Here is an 11,164-nt window from a genome sequence, read left to right as displayed (position 1 = left end):
TTAAAGGGATAGTCCAGTAAAAAAATTTATTTAAAAAATAGATAGGCAACATTAAAACATTTAAAAAAAAATACTAGCACTTTTTTTTAAAAAACTTCCTATGTAAAATTTTGAGCTATTCAAGCTCAAAATTCGCAAAAGCAAGCACATGGGCGCATCCATTTTGTGAAATGGATGCCCGCCTGTGCTGGCTTTTGCGGCACTAATGAAGGAAAAGCCAGACAGCTGTAGTAAACAAAAGCTACCGCTGGGTGGCTTTTCCTTCATTGGTGCCGGGACTTGGAGGACGCGGACCAGAGCAGGAAAGCTGCAGCTGAATCTCGGTAAGTGCTATTTATTTATTTTTAAAAATAAGCACTAGCTGCGTTTTTTTCCCTAAGTTTTCCGAGCTGGAGGAGCCCGGAAAACTTAGAAATAAAACCGCAGCTTTAAAAACGTTGTATTTATGTTTGCAGTCGCTTTTGAAGCGACCGCAAACATAAATACAACGTTGTGTTTGAAAACGCTGCGGTTTTTCTTTCCAAGTTTCTCAGGCTCCTCCGGCTCGGAGGAGCCTGAGAAACTCGGAAAGAAAAACCGCAGCGTTTTCAAACACAACCGTGTTGTGTTTCTGCCTGCTGTGGCTACCACTTTGGGTCTCCGGCGCTCCCCGAGGGGAGCACCGGAGACCCAAAGTGAAAGCCAAGGCAGGCAGAAACACAACACAGTTGTGTTTCTGCCTAAATCTGCTTTCCCATTTGGGGCTCTCAGGCTCCCCATGGGGGGCCCGAGAGCCCCAAATGGGAAAGCAGATTGAGGCAGAAACACTGCAGCATTTAGCATTTCCCATTTGGGGCTCTCGGGCCCCCCGTGGGGAGCCCAAGAGCCCCAAATGGGAAATCAGCTCTAGGCAGAAACACTGCGGCATGTAACCGGAGAGCACCGGAGACCCAAAGTGAAAGTAAAGGCAGGCAGAAACACAACACAGTTGTGTTTCTGCCTAACTCTGCTTTCCCATTTGGAGCTCTCGGGCTCCCCACGGGGGGCCCGAGAGCCCCAAATGGCAAGGCAGAAGCACTGCAGCATTTAGCATTTCCCATTTGGGGCTCTCGGGCTTCCCACGGGGGGCCCGAGAGCCCCAAATGGGAAAGCAGATTTAGGCAGAAACACTGCAGCATTTAGCATTTCCCATTTGGGGCTCTCGGGCCCCCCGTGGGGAGCCCGAGAGCCCCAAACGGGAAAGCAGATTTAGGCAGAAACACTGCAGCATTTAGCATTTCCCATTTGGGGCTCTCGGGCCCCCCATGGGGAGCCCGAGAGCCCCAAATCGGAAATCAGCTGTAGGCAGAAACACCGCGGCATGTAAACACAACCGTGTTGTGTTTCTGCCTGCCTTAGCTTTCACTTTCGGTCTCCGGTGCACCGGAGACCCAAAGTGATAGCCACAGCAGGCAGAAACACAACGCGGTTGTGTTTGAAAACACTGCGGTTTTTCTTTCTGAGTTTCTCAGGCTCCTCCGAGCCGGAGGAGCCTGAGAAACTTGGAAAGAAAAACCGCAGTGTTTTCAAACACAACGTTGTATTTATGTTTGCGGTCGCTTCAAAAGCGACCGCAAACATAAATACAACGTTTTTAAATCTGCAGTTTTATTTCTAAGTTTTCCGGGCTCCTCCAGCCCGGAAAACTTAGAAAAAAAACCACAGCTAGTGCTTATTTTTTAAAAAAAATAAATAGCACTTACCGAGATTCAGCTGCAGCTTTCCTGCTCTGGTCTCCGGTCCCCGTCCTCCGCGTACAGCACCAATGAAGGAAAAGCCACCCAGCGGTAGCTTTTGTTTACTACAGCTGGCTGGCTTTTCCTTCATTAGTGCTGCAAAAGCAAAAGCCAGCACAGGCGGGTATCCATTTCACAAAATGGATGCGCCCATGTGCTTGCTTTTGCGAATTTTGAGCTTGAATAGCTCAAAATTTCACATAGGAAGTTTAAAAAAAAAGTGCTAGTATTTTTTTTTAATGTTGCCTATCTATTTTTTAAATACATTTTTTTACTGGACTATCCCTTTAATGCATGATGTGTAAATATATAGGCTTCAAGAAGGCTATCATGATTTTAAACAAAGCAGCACAGGTATTGTCAAAACGTGAGAGGAATTTTGCTCAGCACCTGACCAAGTAGGGACTTAAACTTTTGAAATGGAGGCTATTTTCGCCTCAAAATGTGAAGCTTGGGTATATTTAAGCTTCCAAAAAAAGTAACAGCATCCACCTTTCGAGGGAAGGAGTTTCATCATGTCCTTTTTCAAAAAATGTCAACAGACATGCTGGTTCTATATACTCGTCAGGAATTATGGTCTTAAATTTAGTATGCATGTGCTACAAGGAAGCCCTAAACAGTAGCAGGTAACACTAAAACTCAGTGATGATCATGCTGTGCTTCCTAGTTAGACCAAGGACAAACATACAACCAGTAAACCTATCATACTCCAAGAATTCCAGCAAAAAAGGTCAGACTGCAGCACGCTGTACTGCCAGAAACAGGTTTATTTACACAAGGACAAACATTTGAACATATTACAAAATACTCACTGAAAACCATATTCAGAGAGAGAAAGACACACAGAAAGCAGAGGAGGTAAACACTAGAATGCGACAAAACAGACCCCATCTCACCACATGGGTGTGTTGGGCAGGAAGCATGAAAGAGTGGAAAGGGGGACACAAATCAGCAAACAAATGCTACGAATTAATACTGTTCAAAAATTTGTCATTTTGAAATTACAAAACAAAATGGAAAAGCTACTGTAACATCAATGCGCACAGAGACAACAATGGCAGTGGATGGGCCAATGACTTCGGGACAACAGAACTGAAAAAGACAGTTTTGGATCCCCAATTCAACTTGACCATCCCAACCCACAAAAAAATAGAAAATAAACAACAAAAAAGAAATTATTTAACATTCCCATTTTGAGAAATAATAAATATGTAAACAACCCTTGCGGATTGGTTTAAGACGGGAGTTTAGGGTGCTGGAAGCGTTTGTCTCCTCCATTGCTATGATCCATCAGAATGCTCAACTTCTAGCTCCCTCCGGAACTCCTTCTGGTGCCAGAATTTGCAATGAAATAATGTAGTGAGGCACTCCCTTCCCTGGCTCCCAGTGCTACTTTCTATTGAGGAGTGTTGGTACTATCAATTAAAGTATTCTAGTCCACCCGAGAAGTGCGGATACAGTTCAATTAAAACAACTTCAGTCCTGCTGAGAAGTGCTGAACTGTATCATTAAAAGTATTATGGGGCTGCTTAAAAGTACTGGTACTGTCCCATTAAATGTATTAGTGTTCTGTTTAGAAGTGTGTGTATTTTCATTTTGAGAAAAAGAAATGCCTTCACGGACCGGGCATTACCTGCACATTTGAAGCACAAGCAGGGGCCGACCGTCTACATTCAGGAACTAATATGATAAAACAATACATGCAGCAATGCAAGAGTGGGCCTCCGATCAACCAATTCATGAATATTTTCATGTTCGGGTGAACTAAACAGTGGGATTGGTTCTAGTCAATGCACACATTATAAAAGGTGAATGCTCAGCAGAAAGGAACCTTGAAAACACATCCTTCTCAGCCACAAAGGATATTTAAATGTTACATGAATAAACTAATGCAAATGGTGTAACTTCACCCTGTAAAACCAGGAGCTCAAACTTGCCGCCGCTCTCATAAAAAGAACCAAACCAACCAAAATGATACTAGTCGGGCAGGCTGTGGTTTATGAAGACAGACAGCAACATTTGCTTAGTGTTTCTGTTTGATCAAAAAGGACAGTATTCTCTAGTTGGAAGGCTGCCCAGCTTCGTCTTTCTGAGACTGCATGGCACTTCCTCAATAGGCACTAGAAACCATACTATACCCATCTCTGGATATGCCACGTGGCAGCACAGTTTATGGCAATAAGAGGTTTTGTGAAGAACAAATTACTTAAATCTGGTTAATGTTCTTTCCGATGGATTCATTCCTCCGCACACAAATTCCTCATCTTTGACAAAGAACAGGAAATCCAGAACAGCAGATGTAGGACAAGTAAAGAGTGCCCAACTCTTGCCCCTGTACCAAGACGAAAATGTACAGCAGGCATACCTAGACTGGTTGGTAGGCCTCCTGCAGGAGACCAGTACATTCAGAATGTCATCCAACAAATCCCACTACTTATATCTCAGCAGTGAACCATGACGTTAAACGTGAGTTTTTTGTGGAAACAAACCCCAAGGCTGTGGGCGCGCACGCCTGGTGATATATTGGATCTACTATATATGATGATTGTGAAGTGGCTGCAGCCGTGTGGTAAGTTAGGTGATCTTCCACCATCACCTATATTATGAACATTAACTTGAGGATACTAACCTCACAGGCTGCGCTCTAACAAACTTAGTGAGACATATGTTTTACCATACTCGTGGTATGTGATTTAAGTCAGTCATTTGACTGACCCAAAAAGGATAAATGAGAAAACTTGAGGCAAAATAAGTGTATAGATTTTTGTACTGGCATAAAACCAACTGTTAAGTCACACATTTAGGTTGAGTAGCACATTTGGGGGACTTTTGGTACCTTATATAGGTTTGACATATGGTTTCAGAGTATTTCTGATCTCAGTGATATTTAATTCATACACATTTGATCACAAATGAAAAAATAGGTGAACAGCGTATGATTTGGTACCATACATAAAATGTGGCATAAAGTAAAAAAGAAAACACTGGTCACAACATATTTTAGAGAAAATACTGCAACACGTGTTTCAACCTGAAAAGGTTGTCCTCAGGGCATAAAGGCCAACTATATATATTCATCAAGTGAATTTGACTTTTTTACATGTATATTTGACTTTAAAGCAACTCCTGTAACGGAAACTATATATTCGTTGACCGTGGATCTACAATATTGTTGACTGTTTGAGCATAAAGGTTGAGATGGGTTGTATCTTCACCTACGAGTATATATGTTTTGATCCTGGTGATAAGGTATCTTGGGCTTAGTTAGCTGAGTAACATTGACTGTTCCTAATAGTAAATGTTGACCGCCATTAGAGTGCGGTGAATTTGGCTGGTTGTCTCTTCTAAAATGGTGCCATTATCGGCAAGAACCTGGTGGAGAAAGCACAATGGCGTGCGCCGTCGGGCAGAATGAATATATATAGTTAGCCTTTATGCCCTGAGGACAACCTTTTCAGGTTGAAACACGTGTCTGCGTGTCGCAGTATTTTCTGTAAAATATGTTGTGACCAGTATTTTCTTTTTTGCTTTATGCCACATTTAATGTATGGTACCAAATCTGGATGTGACGCTGTTCACCTATTTTTTCATTTGTGATCCAATGTGTATGAATTAAATACCACTGAGATCAGAAATAGTCTGAAGCCATATGTCAGACCTATATAAGGTACCAAAAGTCCCCCAAATGTGTTACTCAACCTAAATGTGTGACTTAACAGACAGTTGATTTTATGCCAATACAAACATCTATACACTTATTTTGCCTCAGGTTTTCTCATTTATCCTTTTTGGGGCAGTCAAATGACTGACTTAAATCACATACCACGAGTATGGTAAAACATATGTCTTACTAAGTTTGTTAGAGTGCAGTCTGTGAGGTTAGTATCCTCAAGTTAAAGTGAACCATGAAGGTTGAGGCTATTCGGGTTTGGGTGGAAAACCCAGCATTCCAACTGAGAGTGCAGGCCAACCTTCGCTAGAAGCCACCAAGGAGGACATATGGACATATCCAGAGGTTCCAGGTATCACATTCTCTGGGCTCACTCCAAAATTTTCAGATCACGCTAGAATCAAACTTCTACAAACTCTGTAGAACCAGCGGAGTGACAGGAATCAGCAGGAATGTGTGAAGGAGAGCAAGTACTACTCTACAATCAATGCATTCCCCCCACCCCCCAGAGATACAAGTTTAGGGAATTCACCAGAGCACAATTCGCACCTCCTGTAGATGCAGTAGGTGAAAAGGTCCACTTGATGGGTGCTAGAAGGGTGAAGAACTCTTTCTGATAGCGCTCCCTCCTATGAGTGGTCAAAGGCTGCCTGTTGATGACATCTGCAATGACGTCCTTCATGTCAGTCAAATGGGCAGCTGACAGACACGGTCATACCCCAAAGCTTAGAACCAAAGCTTCATTAGTCCCCTCCACAGATGCCGCAACACCACATCACTTTGCTTGTGGAGGTAATGCACTGTCACTGACCGGTCAATGGAAGACACTTGACCCGTAAAGAGAGAAAGAATGCCACGAGGGCCAGCCTGAAGGCCCGCAGTTCCAGCAGCAGGGCTTGTTCTGGTGCCTCAACAGGGGACCACAGCTCAATCATCCATAGAGTGTCAAGGTGAGAACCCCAGATTTCAGTGGCACATCCAAGACCACTGTTAGTTGAGGCTAGGAGTGCTGTAGGGTATCTCTGCCAGAGTCCTTTTCACACTGGGCCAAGCATATATGGCCTGAAGTTGCAAGATCTGGCACCTGTAAAAGGTCCGATATCTGTCCGTAATACTGCGACCAACCACAAAGCAGCAAGTCGGACGACCTCATAAGCAGCTCAGCCCCGGGCACCACAAAGATGCACAGGTCCAGAAGACGCACCGAGATTGACGCCAGCACCAAACTCAGGGATCAGAAAAGAAACAATCTGAAGAATATTTGTCCCTTGTCCTTGAGGAGGATGGAGGGAAGGGAGAGAAGAAATCTTCTCTCCCTTCCCTCCATGGGTCACCTGAGGCTTTTCGAAGTTCAGGAAGAAGCCCAAACTATGTAGCAGTCAGCAGGTTTGGTGGCAATGGGCTGACACCTCATCTGTAGTGCAGGCTCGAATAAGTCAATGATCTAGTTAGGGAGAGATGGAACTCTTGCCCTTCCTGGGCCTTGTGGCCACAACCACAAAAAAGGTGAAGATCCTCAGAGCAGGACAGTCCAAAAGGTAGGATTCTGACTGGAAATGGGTGTTCCCAACCAAAAATCTCAGGTACTTCCTGTGCTTGCGATGAAGCAGCACCTGGAAGTAGGTGTCCTGAAGGTCCACTGACACAAGCCATTCGTGCAACTCGAAGACCTGGAGCATCTGGGCCAGGGTGATCATCATTAACTTGTCCTGGCAGTTACATGTTCAGCAGCCTCAGATCCAAGACTGACACTGGGCCCCATCCTCCTTCGGTAGCACAAAGTACATTTTATGGTGCATTTTGCAAGACATTGATCAACTTCCTTCAGCAGGAAGGCATTTGGAGATACGACAAAGCAAGGACGACAACAGTCCTGCAGGGATTTAATAAACAGGGGTAATGTCCCTGAGAGATGAGCTGTAAAGCCCTGGCTTCAGAAGTGGTGCGTTGCCACTCCATGAAGTGCAAGGACAGCCTTCCACTAGGACAGGGGAGCGAAAGGTCCAATTCAGAAAGGTTTAAGACCTTGGTTCTCAGTGGGGACATCGCCTAAAAAACATGGACTCTCTTTAGTCCTCTGTTACGTTGGTGAGGGAACTACATCTAGCCTTACGTGCCAGGGTGCGCCTGAAGAGGAGGCAGTCTGTTGGACTGCCAACCCTAGGATTGTGTGGGTGTTTTGGAGGCCTTACATTTCTCCAGAGACTCATCCGCCTTTTGACCGAAGAAGTTATTAATGTCGAAGGGCATACTCAACAATTTATCCTGACATTCATGGCAAAACCAGATGTTTGCATCCATTAATGTGAAAACAGAGCCCACACCCATACCACATTGACTGAAATGTTCAAGCCCGACTGGAGGATCTGATTTGCTCCCTCCTTGCAATCATTAACAAGGGAAATGAAACCGCTTTCCCTCTGGCACAAGTATGCTCTCTGCTGCCTCAGAGATCACATTCCTGATACAGTGGGAGTTTATCTGGAAAAGGCGCAGATGAAGTTCACTGCCCACAAGAGCAGGTTGACAGAAGCTAACACTTTTTGGTCAAAAGGGCCCAACTTAACTATGCAGGGCAAGGATGGAAACATGGCTGACTTGGAGCACGCTGTAGACGCCTGAACCATCAAACATTTGGCACTGGGCAGGAAGCCTGAATCCAAGGGGCAAGACAATGGTGACGTCACAGTCTACAGTCGGTGTGGAGGCTGGCTTGAACCATGTGGCCAACATCGGGGCAACTACTGACGGATTCATAAGCAGAAGTGGCCCTTTCACTGGACCATGCTCCAGAATAACGGAGGTCAAACTGTACCGTTGGCTTTAATGGTACAGAGAGGCTCAAGGCATCTGACCTTATCAAAGGGTCCCTGAAAGGAAGCATGGGGTTTACCATATGCAGAGGCCAGCATGAAGTCCAACTAGGGGGAGATGTCCAGAACACTGGCATCCTGGTGATCAGAAGCCAAATATGTAAGGGCAGCCTCCTGATCAGTATAACTATGCACTGGTATCCACCACTCCCAAATCGGAGGGTTCCAACTCATAAGCTATGGGATCATCATCACCAAAAATCATGCTATTTGCAAAGAAATGGGCCTTCGGAACCAGTGTAAACTAGATACAGATCTGGATGCGGACTGGCAGAATCCGAGAAAGCTTGCACTGGGGCTACAACATCCGAAGACTGAGCCATCCAGCATTGGAAAGGAGCAGTCTCTGTTGTCCGAGTTGGATTTGAGCCTGCACAGGGCACGGGGGTGTAGTTGCAGTTCAAAGAGATCTCTGTCGGTTGTCCAACTTTGCTTCACCACTGGCGCTGGGATCAAAGTAGCCAGGAACTGGTTTTGGCAAAGATATCCAACATCTGTTGCCTGAAGTCCTTCCACTGCCCAAGCTTAGAAGACTGACTAGGGAAAGGTATCTTTAAAGATGGTGATTCTCCAGAAGAATCTTACTCATCCATGGAATGGGAGTGATGACTTTTCCTTTTGTAAGATGCGGTTGAAGAATGGTGTCCAGATGCTTAGCTGGGCCAGCGAGACCCCCTGTGATGATACTTCTCTTCCTGGTCACCTTAATGTGAACTGGAGATTTCTCAATGCTTGCCCTCTTGTGAGCTGTGTTTCAGCCAGTATCCTCTCAAGATAGAGCCTTATTGGAAGAGGGCTTTGAAGCAGGAGACGGGAGGGAGTGAGATTCCTGCCCTTTTGGAGGACAGGCTACTACTTAGCATCACGCAATCGGAGTCTTGTTTCATGAATGGACTGGCACAAATGTTCCTCCAACCGGCAGTCAAGACTGACTATTGAGGTCAATGACATCCGCCTCGAATAGTAACTATAGTGTTTTAATCACACTTTGAGATTCAGTATTAATCAGTTACGTTTTGAAGAATGCTAGAGGCGTGCCCGAGTATAGTAGAGTAAGCAGAAAAAATGAACCAAGTTCATGGGGCGCAAATGGCTTTGTATATACAGTCCCTGAAATCCTGGTAATGCACAAGAGTCAAACACCCTCCTGGTGAATTTCCGAAGGCTGCTGGTGCTGGAAGACCCATCTAACATGGGGAATCTTTTCGAGGACGGAATCCATCAGAAAGGCACTATGAAATATTCAGACATGCCCTGCTAAAAGGGAATTTGGAATGCAGATCGAGATGCAGGTTAGTACCAAGTATAGTTATCAATTAGTCTGCTGTAGAACCAGCATCACCACTATGTCCCAAGAATACCAGAAGCCGTTATTAGTACTAATCTATTCTTTAAGTCCATTGATAAGACCCAGGCATTTAGCTGTCCCTCTTCAGTGGGATTTGGGCATATCAGAAGGACACCAAAAGCTGACATCACTGCATCATGAACCCAAACTACATATCATTTTGTACTGCTCGAGACCAACTTCCAAATAAAACACAAGGGCTCTAACTATTATTACAAATCTGCAATATCAAGACATTTGTGCTGCAGCACAATTTCATCTCCAAAAAGGGGTGCTCCAGCTGGTCTTCTGTCACGTTCCCTCTAGTAAACAAATATGTCCAAAAGACAAACAGGTGCTGAACTGAAATGGGTCAGGACTAAGGTACATTGTTGGAGCTGTAGTAAGTGCTACAGAATGAGACCAAGGTACTGAAATAGCATTACAAGTTATGATTCAGCTGCACTTTTAAAATTATGTGTTGATTTTAGTTCTAGAAAATCTGACAGCGTTGGATGATGCAAGAGCACTCTTACATAACATTGCTATAGCCAAATAATAAATCTCTATAATGCACACATTATGTATTGAAATACATCAGTCTCCTGATCACTACTTGCCACTATCCAACTCTATTACTAGTTAATAAGCTATAGAGCTGTTGCAACACCCAACAGTCCCTTGCTTGGTAGAGGACCAAGCAAAGAGTAGTGTTTGTAGAATGGCTCAGACTTTAGAAAGGATATTTCAAGGACTAGTGTTCTAGGGAGGCTGACATAAACACCAGTGTCCAGAAGTGTAATTTGGGGTGCAAGGTAGTGTTCCAGTGTACCAAAACAGCCAGTACACAGAACAGGATGTCCTAGGGTCTAGTGTTCGTGTAGAGACGTGCAGCCAGTATCCAAATGGAGGTATGGTGGCTTTTTGGCTGGCAGAGGTTTTAGAAAGTAATCAAACTGTCCAGTGAGCCAGCTAAATGTTATAAGATAGAGAAGGACAATACATCCTGATTGGTTTAGCAGGACACTGAAATGTGTATAAAGGAACTGAAAGTGCATGATTACTCCCGCTTATTACATGAGCAATGATCAATGGACCCAGGGCGCTACAAAAGCATGTCCATTTCTTGACGGGGAAGTAACTCAAGACACAAGAGGAAATCCTGCATGTCGATTTTGAGTTGCCATAGAGAGGGAAAAGTAAGGGACGTAAAGTGCCTGAAGTGGATCTGCCACCACCACTGCCCCATCTACTATCTCAAACAAAAGAAATCCTAAGACCAGCAGAGGCAAAAGGATCTACCAGCAAGTAATGTAGTTGGTAACTTGTTGGGAAATTTTAGCTAAGCAGTGGGCAACACGGAATGTGCGAACAAGGATGTGATCCGGAGGGTGAGGAGGTATTGTGCGTTTATGATCAGAACATGGCAAGTGCTATGGATTGGCTACCACTTTGGGGAGCCAGAGTGAGGGTGACTTTCCGTTGCACTGCAGAGCACAGGAAAAGATAATTCCCCAGACATTTCAGAACAACCAAAATG

This window comes from Ambystoma mexicanum, chromosome 13, assembly GCF_040938575.1.
Source record: "Ambystoma mexicanum isolate Mex_15411 chromosome 13, UKY_AmexF1_1, whole genome shotgun sequence".
NCBI lineage: Eukaryota > Metazoa > Chordata > Amphibia > Caudata > Ambystomatidae > Ambystoma > Ambystoma mexicanum.
The sequence above is the reverse complement of the archived record's forward strand: the minus strand, read 5'-3'. Positions refer to the sequence as shown.